The sequence below is a fragment of the Myotis nattereri genome (assembly GCF_964212035.1).
Source record: "Myotis nattereri genome assembly, chromosome: 17".
Lineage (NCBI taxonomy): Eukaryota > Metazoa > Chordata > Mammalia > Chiroptera > Vespertilionidae > Myotis > Myotis nattereri.
The window spans coordinates 53,620,865-53,636,973 of NC_138092.1; positions in this window are offsets into that span (position 1 = coordinate 53,620,865).

Genomic DNA, 16,109 nt, shown 5'->3' on the forward strand with positions numbered 1-16,109 from the left:
TGTAAGTGAGGACTGTACTGCTTATGTTTACAATTGAGGCCGCATTACTCTGGCGACTTTTGTATGACTCTGTTAAAATCCTGACGGTTCCAGTACATATTAGTAAGAAAACTCTCTAGTTGTGGTAAAACTCTTAAAATACGCAATTAGAGTTTCCAGAAATGATTAAAAAGTTGGAAGAACCCCTTGAAATTAAAGTAAATTGATTCTTCCTACATTTCCTGCCGTTTGTAATCACAGACATTACCAGTGGAAAGCCGTGAAATGACCAGCAAACTGATAATATTTACAACTCCGGGCACTTAGAAAGCGTTTTCACTTGAATTTGCTTTCAAATATTAGGAATTCTTGTTTATACAGCTCAAAATTTGTGTAGAAAGCCTGTAAGTGAGGACTGTACTGCTTATGTTTACAATTGAGGCCGCATTACTCTGGCGACTTTTGTATGACTCTGTAAAAACCCTGACGGTTCCAGTACATATTTGTAAGAAAACTATCTAGTTGTGGTAAAACTCTTAAAATACGCAATTAGAGTTCCCAGAAATGATTAAAAACTTGGATGAACCCCTTGAAATTAAAGTAAATAGATTCTTCCTACATTTCCTGCCGTTTGTAATCACAGACATTACCAGTGGAAAGCCGTGAAATGACCAGCAAACTGATAATATTTACAACTCCGGGCACTTTAGCGAGCGTTTTCACTTGAATTTGCTTTCAAATATTAGGAATTCTTGTTTATACAGCTCAAAATTTGTGTAGAAAGCCTGTAAGTGAGGACTGTACTGCTTATGTTTACAATTGAGGCCGCATTACTCTGGCGACTTTTGTATGACTCTGTTAAAACCCTGACGGTTCCAGTACATATTTGTAAGAAAACTCTCTAGTTGTGGTAAAACTCTTAAAATACGCAATTAGAGTTTCCAGAAATGATTAAAAAGTTGGAAGAACCCCTTGAAATTAAAGTAAATTGATTCTTCCTACATTTCCTGCCGTTTGTAATCACAGACATTACCAGTGGAAAGCCGTGAAATGACCAGCAAACTGATAATATTTACAACTCCGGGCACTTTAGGGAGCGTTTTCACTTGAATTTGCTTTCAAATATTAGGAATTCTTGTTTATACAGCTCAAAATTTGTGTAGAAAGCCTGTAAGTGAGGACTGTACTGCTTATGTTTACAATTGAGGCCGCATTACTCTGGCGACTTTTGTATGACTCTGTTAAAACCCTGACGGTTCCAGTACATATTTGTAAGAAAACTCTCTAGTTGTGGTAAAACTCTTAAAATACGCAATTAGAGTTCCCAGAAATGATTAAAAACTTGGATGAACCCCTTGAAATTAAAGTAAATAGATTCTTCCTACATTTCCTGCCGTTTGTAATCACAGACATTACCAGTGGAAAGCCTTGAAATGACCAGCAAACTGATAATATTTACAACTCCGGGCACTTTAGGGAGCGTTTTCACTTGAATTTGCTTTCAAATATTAGGAATTCTTGTTTATACAGCTCAAAATTTGTGTAGAAAGCCTGTAAGTGAGGACTGTACTGCTTATGTTTACAATTGAGGCCGCATTACTCTGGCGACTTTTGTATGACTCTGTTAAAATCCTGCCGGTTCCAGTACATATTTGTAAAAAACTCTCTGGTTGTGGTAAAACTCTTAAAATACGCAATTAGAGTTTCCAGAAATGATTAAAAACTTGGAAGAACCCCTTGAAATTAAAGTAAATTGATTCTTCCTACATTTCCTGCCGTTTGTAATCACAGACATTACCAGTGGAAAGCCGTGAAATGACCAGCAAACTGATAATATTTAGAACTCCGGGCACTTTAGGGAGCGTTTTCACTTGAATTTGCTTTCAAATATTAAGAATTCTTGTTTATACAGCTCAAAATTGGTGTAGGAAGCCTGTAAGTGAGGTCTAAACTGCGTATGTTTACAATTGAGGCCCCATTACTCTGGCGACTTTTGTATGACTCTGTTAAAATCCTGACGGTTCCAGTACATATTTGTAAGAAAACTTTCTAGTTGTGGTAAAACTCTTAAAACACGCAATTAGAGTTTCCAGAAATGATTAAAAACTTGGAAGAACCCCTTGAAATTAAAGTAAATAGATTCTTCCTACATTTCCTGCCGTTTGTAATCACAGACATTACCAGTGGAAAGCCGTTAAATGACCAGCAAACTGATAATATTTCCAACTCCGGGCACTTTAGGGAGCGTTTTCACTTGAATTTGCTTTCAAATATTAGGAATTCTTGTTTATACAGCTCAAAATTTGTGTAGAAAGCCTGTAAGTGAGGACTGTACTGCTTATGTTTACAATTGAGGCCGCATTACTCTGGCGACTTTTGTATGACTCTGTTAAAACCCTGACGGTTCCAGTACATATTTGTAAGAAAACTATCTAGTTGTGGTAAAACTCTTAAAATACGCAATTAGAGTTCCCAGAAATGATTAAAAACTTGGAAGAACCCCTTGAAATTAAAGTAAATAGATTCTTGCTACATTTCCTGCCGTTTGTAATCACAGACATTACCAGTGGAAAGCCGTTAAATGACCAGCAAACTGATAACATTTACAACTCCGGGCACTTTAGGGAGCGTTTTCACTTGAATTTGCTTTCAAATATTAGGAATTCTTGTTTATACAGCTCAAAATTTGTGTAGAAAGCCTGTAAGTGAGGACTGTACTGCTTATGTTTACAATTGAGGCCGCATTACTCTGGCGACTTTTGTATGACTCTGTTAAAATCCTGCCGGTTCCAGTACATATTAGTAAGAAAACTCTCTAGTTGTGGTAAAACTCTTAAAATACGCAATTAGAGTTTCCAGAAATGATTAAAAAGTTGGAAGAACCCCTTGAAATTAAAGTAAATTGATTCTTCCTACATTTCCTGCCGTTTGTAATCACAGACATTACCAGTGGAAAGCCGTGAAATGACCAGCAAACTGATAATATTTACAACTCCGTGCACTTTAGGGAGCGTTTTCACTTGAATTTGCTTTCAAATATTAAGAATTCTTGTTTATACAGCTCAAAATTTGTGTAGAAAGCCTGTAAGTGAGGTCTAAACTGCGTATGTTTACAATTGAGGCCCCATTACTCTGGCGACTTTTGTATGACTCTGTTAAAATCCTGACGGTTCCAGTACATATTTGTAAGAAAACTTTCTAGTTGTGGTAAAACTCTTAAAACACGCAATTAGAGTTTCCAGAAATGATTAAAAACTTGGAAGAACCCCTTGAAATTAAAGTAAATAGATTCTTCCTACATTTCCTGCCGTTTGTAATCACAGACATTACCAGTGGAAAGCCGTTAAATGACCAGCAAACTGATAATATTTCCAACTCCGGGCACTTTAGGGAGCGTTTTCACTTGAATTTGCTTTCAAATATTAGGAATTCTTGTTTATACAGCTCAAAATTTGTGTAGAAAGCCTGTAAGTGAGGACTGTACTGCTTATGTTTACAATTGAGGCCGCATTACTCTGGCGACTTTTGTATGACTCTGTTAAAATCCTGCCGGTTCCAGTACATATTAGTAAGAAAACTCTCTAGTTGTGGTAAAACTCTTAAAATACGCAATTAGAGTTTCCAGAAATGATTAAAACGTTGGAAGAACCCCTTGAAATTAAAGTAAATTGATTCTTCCTACATTTCCTGCCGTTTGTAATCACAGACATTACCAGTGGAAAGCCGTGAAATGACCAGCAAACTGATAATATTTACAACTCCGGGCACTTTAGCGAGCGTTTTCACTTGAATTTGCTTTCAAATATTAGGAATTCTTGTTTATACAGCTCAAAATTTGTGTAGATAGCCTGTAAGTGAGGACTGTACTGCTTATGTTTACAATTGAGGCCGCATTACTCTGGCGACTTTTGTATGACTCTGTTAAAATCCTGACGGTTCCAGTACATATTTGTAAGAAAACTCTCTAGTTGTGGTAAAACTCTTAAAATACGCAATTAGAGTTTCCAGAAATGATTAAAAAGTTGGAAGAACCCCTTGAAATTAAAGTAAATTGATTCTTCCTACATTTCCTGCCGTTTGTAATCACAGACATTACCAGTGGAAAGCCGTGAAATGACCAGCAAACTGATAATATTTACAACTCCGGGCACTTTAGGGAGCGTTTTCACTTGAATTTGCTTTCAAATATTAGGAATTCTTGTTTATACAGCTCAAAATTTGTGTAGAAAGCCTGTAAGTGAGGACTGTACTGCTTATGTTTACAATTGAGGCCGCATTACTCTGGCGACTTTTGTATGACTCTGTTAAAACCCTGACGGTTCCAGTACATATTTGTAAGAAAACTATCTAGTTATGGTAAAACTCTTAAAATACGCAATTAGAGTTCCCAGAAATGATTAAAAACTTGGATGAACCCCTTGAAATTAAAGTAAATAGATTCTTCCTACATTTCCTGCCGTTTGTAATCACAGACATTACCAGTGGAAAGCCGTGAAATGACCAGCAAACTGATAATATTTACAACTCCGGGCACTTTAGGGAGCGTTTTCACTTGAATTTGCTTTCAAATATTAGGAATTCTTGTTTATACAGCTCAAAATTTGTGTAGAAAGCCTGTAAGTGAGGACTGTACTGCTTATGTTTACAATTGAGGCCGCATTACTCTGGCGACTTTTGTATGACTCTGTTAAAATCCTGCCGGTTCCAGTACATATTTGTAAAAAACTCTCTGGTTGTGGTAAAACTCTTAAAATACGCAATTAGAGTTTCCAGAAATGATTAAAAAGTTGGAAGAACCCCTTGAAATTAAAGTAAATAGATTCTTCCTACATTTCCTGCCGTTTGTAATCACAGACATTACCAGTGGAAAGCCGTGAAATGACCAGCAAACTGATAATATTTACAACTCCGGGCACTTTAGGGAGCGTTTTCAATTGAATTTGCTTCCAAATATTAGGAATTCTTGTTTATACAGCTCAAAATTTGTGTAGAAAGCCTGTAAGTGAGGACTGTACTGCTTATGTTTACAATTGAGGCCGCATTACTCTGGCGACTTTTGTATGACTCTGTTAAAACCCTGACGGTTCCAGTACATATTTGCAAGAAAACTCTCTAGTTGTGGTAAAACTCTTAAAATACGCAATTAGAGTTTCCAGAAATGATTAAAAACTTGGAAGAACCCCTTGAAATTAAAGTAAATTGATTCTTCCTACATTTCCTGCCGTTTGTAATCACAGACATTACCAGTGGAAAGCCGTGAAATGACCAGCAAACTGATAACATTTACAACTCCGTGCACTTTAGGGAGCGTTTTCACTTGAATTTGCTTTCAAATATTAAGAATTCTTGTTTATACAGCTCAAAATTTGTGTAGAAAGCCTTTAAGTGAGGTCTAAACTGCGTATGTTTACTATTGAGGCCCCATTACTCTGGCGACTTTTGTATGACTCTGTTAAAATCCTGACGGTTCCAGTACATATTTGTAAGAAAACTCACTAGTTGTGGTAAAACTCTTAAAACACGCAATTAGAGTTTCCAGAAATGATTAAAAACTTGGAAGAACCCCTTGAAATTAAAGTAAATAGATTCTTCCTACATTTCCTGCCGTTTGTAATCACAGACATTACCAGTGGAAAGCCGTGAAATGACCAGCAAACTGATAATATTTACAACTCCGGGCACTTTAGGGAGCGTTTTCACTTGAATTTGCTTTCAAATATTAGGAATTCTTGTTTATACAGCTCAAAATTTGTGTAGAAAGCCTGTAAGTGAGGACTGTACTGCTTATGTTTACAATTGAGGCCGCATTACTCTGGCGACTTTTGTATGACTCTGTTAAAATCCTGCCGGTTCCAGTACATATTTGTAAAAAACTCTCTGGTTGTGGTAAAACTCTTAAAATACGCAATTAGAGTTTCCAGAAATGATTAAAAAGTTGGAAGAACCCCTTGAAATTAAAGTAAATAGATTCTTCCTACATTTCCTGCCGTTTGTAATCACAGACATTACCAGTGGAAAGCCGTGAAATGACCAGCAAACTGATAATATTTACAACTCCGGGCACTTTAGGGAGCGTTTTCACTTGAATTTGATTTCAAATATTAGGAATTCTTGTTTATACAGCTCAAAATTTGTGTAGAAAGCCTGTAAGTGAGGACTGTACTGCTTATGTTTACAATTGAGGCCGCATTACTCTGGCGACTTTTGTATGACTCTGTTAAAACCCTGACGGTTACAGTACATATTTGCAAGAAAACTCTCTAGTTGTGGTAAAACTCTTAAAATACGCAATTAGAGTTTCCAGAAATGATTAAAAACTTGGAAGAACCCCTTGAAATTAAAGTAAATTGATTCTTCCTACATTTCCTGCCGTTTGTAATCACAGACATTACCAGTGGAAAGCCGTGAAATGACCAGCAAACTGATAATATTTACAACTCCGGGCACTTTAGGGAGCGTTTTCACTTGAATTTGCTTTCAAATATTAGGAATTCTTGTTTATACAGCTCAAAATTTGTGTAGAAAGCCTGTAAGTGAGGACTGTACTGCTTATGTTTACAATTGAGGCCGCATTACTCTGGCGACTTTTGTATGACTCTGTTAAAATCCTGCCGGTTCCAGTACATATTTGTAAAAAACTCTCTGGTTGTGGTAAAACTCTTAAAATACGCAATTAGAGTTTCCAGAAATGATTAAAAAGTTGGAAGAACCCCTTGAAATTAAAGTAAATAGATTCTTCCTACATTTCCTGCCGTTTGTAATCACAGACATTACCAGTGGAAAGCCGTGAAATGACCAGCAAACTGATAATATTTACAACTCCGGGCACTTTAGGGAGCGTTTTCAATTGAATTTGCTTCCAAATATTAGGAATTCTTGTTTATACAGCTCAAAATTTGTGTAGAAAGCCTTAAGTGGGGACTGTACTGCTTATGTTTACAATTGAGGCCGCATTACTCTGGCGACTTTTGTATGACTCTGTTAAAACCCTGACGGTTCCAGTACATATTTGCAAGAAAACTCTCTAGTTGTGGTAAAACTCTTAAAATACGCAATTAGAGTTTCCAGAAATGATTAAAAACTTGGAAGAACCCCTTGAAATTAAAGTAAATTGATTCTTCCTACATTTCCTGCCGTTTGTAATCACAGACATTACCAGTGGAAAGCCGTGAAATGACCAGCAAACTGATAATATTTACAACTCCGTGCACTTTAGGGAGCGTTTTCACTTGAATTTGCTTTCAAATATTAAGAATTCTTGTTTATACAGCTCAAAATTTGTGTAGAAAGCCTTTAAGTGAGGTCTAAACTGCGTATGTTTACTATTGAGGCCCCATTACTCTGGCGACTTTTGTATGACTCTGTTAAAATCCTGACGGTTCCAGTACATATTTGTAAGAAAACTCACTAGTTGTGGTAAAACTCTTAAAACACGCAATTAGAGTTTCCAGAAATGATTAAAAACTTGGAAGAACCCCTTGAAATTAAAGTAAATAGATTCTTCCTACATTTCCTGCCGTTTGTAATCACAGACATTACCAGTGGAAAGCCGTGAAATGACCAGCAAACTGATAATATTTACAACTCCGGGCACTTTAGGGAGCGTTTTCACTTGAATTTGCTTTCAAATATTAGGAATTCTTGTTTATACAGCTCAAAATTTGTGTAGAAAGCCTGTAAGTGAGGACTGTACTGCTTATGTTTACAATTGAGGCCGCATTACTCTGGCGACTTTTGTATGACTCTGTTAAAATCCTGCCGGTTCCAGTACATATTTGTAAAAAACTCTCTGGTTGTGGTAAAACTCTTAAAATACGCAATTAGAGTTTCCAGAAATGATTAAAAAGTTGGAAGAACCCCTTGAAATTAAAGTAAATAGATTCTTCCTACATTTCCTGCCGTTTGTAATCACAGACATTACCAGTGGAAAGCCGTGAAATGACCAGCAAACTGATAATATTTACAACTCCGGGCACTTTAGGGAGCGTTTTCACTTGAATTTGATTTCAAATATTAGGAATTCTTGTTTATACAGCTCAAAATTTGTGTAGAAAGCCTGTAAGTGAGGACTGTACTGCTTATGTTTACAATTGAGGCCGCATTACTCTGGCGACTTTTGTATGACTCTGTTAAAACCCTGACGGTTCCAGTACATATTTGCAAGAAAACTCTCTAGTTGTGGTAAAACTCTTAAAATACGCAATTAGAGTTTCCAGAAATGATTAAAAACTTGGAAGAACCCCTTGAAATTAAAGTAAATTGATTCTTCCTACATTTCCTGCCGTTTGTAATCACAGACATTACCAGTGGAAAGCCGTGAAATGACAAGCAAACTGATAATATTTACAACTCCGTGCACTTTAGGGAGCGTTTTCACTTGAATTTGCTTTCAAATATTAAGAATTCTTGTTTATACAGCTCAAAATTTGTGTAGAAAGCCTGTAAGTGAGGTCTAAACTGCGTATGTTTACAATTGAGGCCCCATTACTCTGGCGACTTTTGTATGACTCTGTTAAAATCCTGACGGTTCCAGTACATATTTGTAAGAAAACTTTCTAGTTGTGGTAAAACTCTTAAAACACGCAATTAGAGTTTCCAGAAATGATTAAAAACTTGGAAGAACCCCTTGAAATTAAAGTAAATAGATTCTTCCTACATTTCCTGCCGTTTGTAATCACAGACATTACCAGTGGAAAGCCGTTAAATGACCAGCAAACTGATAATATTTCCAACTCCGGGCACTTTAGGGAGCGTTTTCACTTGAATTTGCTTTCAAATATTAGGAATTCTTGTTTATACAGCTCAAAATTTGTGTAGAAAGCCTGTAAGTGAGGACTGTACTGCTTATGTTTACAATTGAGGCCGCATTACTCTGGCGACTTTTGTATGACTCTGTTAAAACCCTGACGGTTCCAGTACATATTTGTAAGAAAACTATCTAGTTGTGGTAAAACTCTTAAAATACGCAATTAGAGTTCCCAGAAATGATTAAAAACTTGGAAGAACCCCTTGAAATTAAAGTAAATAGATTCTTGCTACATTTCCTGCCGTTTGTAATCACAGACATTACCAGTGGAAAGCCGTTAAATGACCAGCAAACTGATAACATTTACAACTCCGGGCACTTTAGGGAGCGTTTTCACTTGAATTTGCTTTCAAATATTAGGAATTCTTGTTTATACAGCTCAAAATTTGTGTAGAAAGCCTGTAAGTGAGGACTGTACTGCTTATGTTTACAATTGAGGCCGCATTACTCTGGCGACTTTTGTATGACTCTGTTAAAATCCTGACGGTTCCAGTACATATTAGTAAGAAAACTCTCTAGTTGTGGTAAAACTCTTAAAATACGCAATTAGAGTTTCCAGAAATGATTAAAAAGTTGGAAGAACCCCTTGAAATTAAAGTAAATTGATTCTTCCTACATTTCCTGCCGTTTGTAATCACAGACATTACCAGTGGAAAGCCGTGAAATGACCAGCAAACTGATAATATTTACAACTCCGTGCACTTTAGGGAGCGTTTTCACTTGAATTTGCTTTCAAATATTAAGAATTCTTGTTTATACAGCTCAAAATTTGTGTAGAAAGCCTGTAAGTGAGGTCTAAACTGCGTATGTTTACAATTGAGGCCCCATTACTCTGGCGACTTTTGTATGACTCTGTTAAAATCCTGACGGTTCCAGTACATATTTGTAAGAAAACTTTCTAGTTGTGGTAAAACTCTTAAAACACGCAATTAGAGTTTCCAGAAATGATTAAAAACTTGGAAGAACCCCTTGAAATTAAAGTAAATAGATTCTTCCTACATTTCCTGCCGTTTGTAATCACAGACATTACCAGTGGAAAGCCGTTAAATGACCAGCAAACTGATAATATTTCCAACTCCGGGCACTTTAGGGAGCGTTTTCACTTGAATTTGCTTTCAAATATTAGGAATTCTTGTTTATACAGCTCAAAATTTGTGTAGAAAGCCTGTAAGTGAGGACTGTACTGCTTATGTTTACAATTGAGGCCGCATTACTCTGGCGACTTTTGTATGACTCTGTTAAAATCCTGCCGGTTCCAGTACATATTAGTAAGAAAACTCTCTAGTTGTGGTAAAACTCTTAAAATACGCAATTAGAGTTTCCAGAAATGATTAAAACGTTGGAAGAACCCCTTGAAATTAAAGTAAATTGATTCTTCCTACATTTCCTGCCGTTTGTAATCACAGACATTACCAGTGGAAAGCCGTGAAATGACCAGCAAACTGATAATATTTACAACTCCGGGCACTTTAGCGAGCGTTTTCACTTGAATTTGCTTTCAAATATTAGGAATTCTTGTTTATACAGCTCAAAATTTGTGTAGAAAGCCTGTAAGTGAGGACTGTACTGCTTATGTTTACAATTGAGGCCGCATTACTCTGGCGACTTTTGTATGACTCTGTTAAAACCCTGACGGTTCCAGTACATATTTGCAAGAAAACTCTCTAGTTGTGGTAAAACTCTTAAAATACGCAATTAGAGTTTCCAGAAATGATTAAAAACTTGGAAGAACCCCTTGAAATTAAAGTAAATTGATTCTTCCTACATTTCCTGCCGTTTGTAATCACAGACATTACCAGTGGAAAGCCGTGAAATGACCAGCAAACTGATAATATTTACAACTCCGTGCACTTTAGGGAGCGTTTTCACTTGAATTTGCTTTCAAATATTAAGAATTCTTGTTTATACAGCTCAAAATTTGTGTAGAAAGCCTTTAAGTGAGGTCTAAACTGCGTATGTTTACTATTGAGGCCCCATTACTCTGGCGACTTTTGTATGACTCTGTTAAAATCCTGACGGTTCCAGTACATATTTGTAAGAAAACTCACTAGTTGTGGTAAAACTCTTAAAACACGCAATTAGAGTTTCCAGAAATGATTAAAAACTTGGAAGAACCCCTTGAAATTAAAGTAAATAGATTCTTCCTACATTTCCTGCCGTTTGTAATCACAGACATTACCAGTGGAAAGCCGTTAAATGACCAGCAAACTGATAACATTTACAACTCCGGGCACTTTAGGGAGCGTTTTCACTTGAATTTGCTTTCAAATATTAGGAATTCTTGTTTATACAGCTCAAAATTTGTGTAGAAAGCCTGTAAGTGAGGACTGTACTGCTTATGTTTACAATTGAGGCCGCATTACTCTGGCGACTTTTGTATGACTCTGTTAAAATCCTGACGGTTCCAGTACATATTAGTAAGAAAACTCTCTAGTTGTGGTAAAACTCTTAAAATACGCAATTAGAGTTTCCAGAAATGATTAAAAAGTTGGAAGAGCCCCTTGAAATTAAAGTAAATAGATTCTTCCTACATTTCCTGCCGTTTGTAATCACAGACATTACCAGTGGAAAGCCGTGAAATGACCAGCAAACTGATAATATTTACAACTCTGGGCACTTTAGGGAGCGTTTTCAATTGAATTTGCTTCCAAATATTAGGAATTCTTGTTTATACAGCTCAAAATTTGTGTAGAAAGCCTGTAAGTGAGGACTGTACTGCTTATGTTTACAATTGAGGCCGCATTACTCTGGCGACTTTTGTATGACTCTGTTAAAACCCTGACGGTTCCAGTACATATTTGCAAGAAAACTCTCTAGTTGTGGTAAAACTCTTAAAATACGCAATTAGAGTTTCCAGAAATGATTAAAAACTTGGAAGAACCCCTTGAAATTAAAGTAAATTGATTCTTCCTACATTTCCTGCCGTTTGTAATCACAGACATTACCAGTGGAAAGCCGTGAAATGACCAGCAAACTGATAATATTTACAACTCCGTGCACTTTAGGGAGCGTTTTCACTTGAATTTGCTTTCAAATATTAAGAATTCTTGTTTATACAGCTCAAAATTTGTGTAGAAAGCCTTTAAGTGAGGTCTAAACTGCGTATGTTTACTATTGAGGCCCCATTACTCTGGCGACTTTTGTATGACTCTGTTAAAATCCTGACGGTTCCAGTACATATTTGTAAGAAAACTCACTAGTTGTGGTAAAACTCTTAAAACACGCAATTAGAGTTTCCAGAAATGATTAAAAACTTGGAAGAACCCCTTGAAATTAAAGTAAATAGATTCTTCCTACATTTCCTGCCGTTTGTAATCACAGACATTACCAGTGGAAAGCCGTGAAATGACCAGCAAACTGATAATATTTACAACTCCGGGCACTTTAGGGAGCGTTTTCACTTGAATTTGCTTTCAAATATTAGGAATTCTTGTTTATACAGCTCAAAATTTGTGTAGAAAGCCTGTAAGTGAGGACTGTACTGCTTATGTTTACAATTGAGGCCGCATTACTCTGGCGACTTTTGTATGACTCTGTTAAAATCCTGCCGGTTCCAGTACATATTTGTAAAAAACTCTCTGGTTGTGGTAAAACTCTTAAAATATGCAATTAGAGTTTCCAGAAAAGATTAAAAAGTTGGAAGAACCCCTTGAAATTAAAGTAAATAGATTCTTCCTACATTTCCTGCCGTTTGTAATCACAGACATTACCAGTGGAAAGCCGTGAAATGACCAGAAAACTGATAATATTTACAACTCCGGGCACTTTAGGGAGCGTTTTCACTTGAATTTGATTTCAAATATTAGGAATTCTTGTTTATACAGCTCAAAATTTGTGTAGAAAGCCTGTAAGTGAGGACTGTACTGCTTATGTTTACAATTGAGGCCGCATTACTCTGGCGACTTTTGTATGACTCTGTTAAAATCCTGACGGTTCCAGTACATATTAGTAAGAAAACTCTCTAGTTGTGGTAAAACTCTTAAAATACGCAATTAGAGTTTCCAGAAATGATTAAAAACTTGGAAGAACCCCTTGAAATTAAAGTAAATAGATTCTTCCTACATTTCCTGCCGTTTGTAATCACAGACATTACCAGTGGAAAGCCGTGAAATGACCAGCAAACTGATAATATTTCCAACTCCGGGCACTTTAGGGAGCGTTTTCACTTGAATTTGCTTTCAAATATTAGGAATTCTTGTTTATACAGCTCAAAATTTGTGTTGAAAGCCTGTAAGTGAGGACTGTACTGCTTATGTTTACAATTGAGGCCGCATTACTCTGGCGACTTTTGTATGACTCTGTTAAAATCCTGCCGGTTCCAGTACATATTTGTAAAAAACTCTCTGGTTGTGGTAAAACTCTTAAAATACGCAATTAGAGTTTCCAGAAATGATTAAAAAGTTGGAAGAACCCCTTGAAATTAAAGTAAATAGATTCTTCCTACATTTCCTGCCGTTTGTAATCACAGACATTACCAGTGGAAAGCCGTGAAATGACCAGAAAACTGATAATATTTACAACTCCGGGCACTTTAGGGAGCGTTTTCACTTGAATTTGATTTCAAATATTAGGAATTCTTGTTTATACAGCTCAAAATTTGTGTAGAAAGCCTGTAAGTGAGGACTGTACTGCTTATGTTTACAATTGAGGCCGCATTACTCTGGCGACTTTTGTATGACTCTGTTAAAATCCTGACGGTTCCAGTACATATTAGTAAGAAAACTCTCTAGTTGTGGTAAAACTCTTAAAATACGCAATTAGAGTTTCCAGAAATGATTAAAAAGTTGGAAGAACCCCTTGAAATTAAAGTAAATTGATTCTTCCTACATTTCCTGTCGTTTGTAATCACAGACATTACCAGTGGAAAGCCGTGAAATGACCAGCAAACTGATAATATTTACAACTCCGTGCACTTTAGGGAGCGTTTTCACTTGAATTTGCTTTCAAATATTAAGAATTCTTGTTTATACAGCTCAAAATTTGTGTAGAAAGCCTGTAAGTGAGGTCTAAACTGCGTATGTTTACAATTGAGGCCCCATTACTCTGGCGACTTTTGTATGACTCTGTTAAAATCCTGACGGTTCCAGTACATATTTGTAAGAAAACTTTCTAGTTGTGGTAAAACTCTTAAAATACGCAATTAGAGTTTCCAGAAATGATTAAAAACTTGGAAGAACCCCTTGAAATTAAAGTAAATAGATTCTTCCTACATTTCCTGCCGTTTGTAATCACAGACATTACCAGTGGAAAGCCGTTAAATGACCAGCAAACTGATAATATTTCCAACTCCGGGCACTTTAGGGAGCGTTTTCACTTGAATTTGCTTTCAAATATTAGGAATTCTTGTTTATACAGCTCAAAATTTGTGTAGAAAGCCTGTAAGTGAGGACTGTACTGCTTATGTTTACAATTGAGGCCGCATTACTCTGGCGACTTTTGTATGACTCTGTTAAAACCCTGACGGTTCCAGTACATATTTGTAAGAAAACTATCTAGTTGTGGTAAAACTCTTAAAATACGCAATTAGAGTTCCCAGAAATGATTAAAAACTTGGAAGAACCCCTTGAAATTAAAGTAAATAGATTCTTCCTACATTTCCTGCCGTTTGTAATCACAGACATTACCAGTGGAAAGCCGTTAAATGACCAGCAAACTGATAACATTTACAACTCCGGGCACTTTAGGGAGCGTTTTCACTTGAATTTGCTTTCAAATATTAGGAATTCTTGTTTATACAGCTCAAAATTTGTGTAGAAAGCCTGTAAGTGAGGACTGTACTGCTTATGTTTACAATTGAGGCCGCATTACTCTGGCGACTTTTGTATGACTCTGTTAAAATCCTGACGGTTCCAGTACATATTAGTAAGAAAACTCTCTAGTTGTGGTAAAACTCTTAAAATACGCAATTAGAGTTTCCAGAAATGATTAAAAAGTTGGAAGAACCCCTTGAAATTAAAGTAAATAGATTCTTCCTACATTTCCTGCCGTTTGTAATCACAGACATTACCAGTGGAAAGCCGTGAAATGACCAGCAAACTGATAATATTTACAACTCCGTGCACTTTAGGGAGCGTTTTCACTTGAATTTGCTTTCAAATATTAAGAATTCTTGTTTATACAGCTCAAAATTTGTGTAGAAAGCCTGTAAGTGAGGTCTAAACTGCGTATGTTTACAATTGAGGCCCCATTACTCTGGCGACTTTTGTATGACTCTGTTAAAATCCTGACGGTTCCAGTACATATTTGTAAGAAAACTTTCTAGTTGTGGTAAAACTCTTAAAATACGCAATTAGAGTTTCCAGAAATGATTAAAAACTTGGAAGAACCCCTTGAAATTAAAGTAAATAGATTCTTCCTACATTTCCTGCCGTTTGTAATCACAGACATTACCAGTGGAAAGCCGTTAAATGACCAGCAAACTGATAATATTTCCAACTCCGGGCACTTTAGGGAGCGTTTTCACTTGAATTTGCTTTCAAATATTAGGAATTCTTGTTTATACAGCTCAAAATTTGTGTAGAAAGCCTGTAAGTGAGGACTGTACTGCTTATGTTTACAATTGAGGCCGCATTACTCTGGCGACTTTTGTATGACTCTGTTAAAACCCTGACGGTTCCAGTACATATTTGTAAGAAAACTATCTAGTTGTGGTAAAACTCTTAAAATACGCAATTAGAGTTCCCAGAAATGATTAAAAACTTGGAAGAACCCCTTGAAATTAAAGTAAATAGATTCTTCCTACATTTCCTGCCGTTTGTAATCACAGACATTACCAGTGGAAAGCCGTTAAATGACCAGCAAACTGATAACATTTACAACTCCGGGCACTTTAGGGAGCGTTTTCACTTGAATTTGCTTTCAAATATTAGGAATTCTTGTTTATACAGCTCAAAATTTGTGTAGAAAGCCTGTAAGTGAGGACTGTACTGCTTATGTTTACAATTGAGGCCGCATTACTCTGGCGACTTTTGTATGACTCTGTTAAAATCCTGACGGTTCCAGTACATATTAGTAAGAAAACTCTCTAGTTGTGGTAAAACTCTTAAAATACGCAATTAGAGTTTCCAGAAATGATTAAAAAGTTGGAAGAACCCCTTGAAATTAAAGTAAATAGATTCTTCCTACATTTCCTGCCGTTTGTAATCACAGACATTACCAGTGGAAAGCCGTGAAATGACCAGCAAACTGATAATATTTACAACTCCGGGCACTTTAGGGAGCGTTTTCAATTGAATTTGCTTCCAAATATTAGGAATTCTTGTTTATACAGCTCAAAATTTGTGTAGAAAGCCTGTAAGTGAGGACTGTACTGCTTATGTTTACA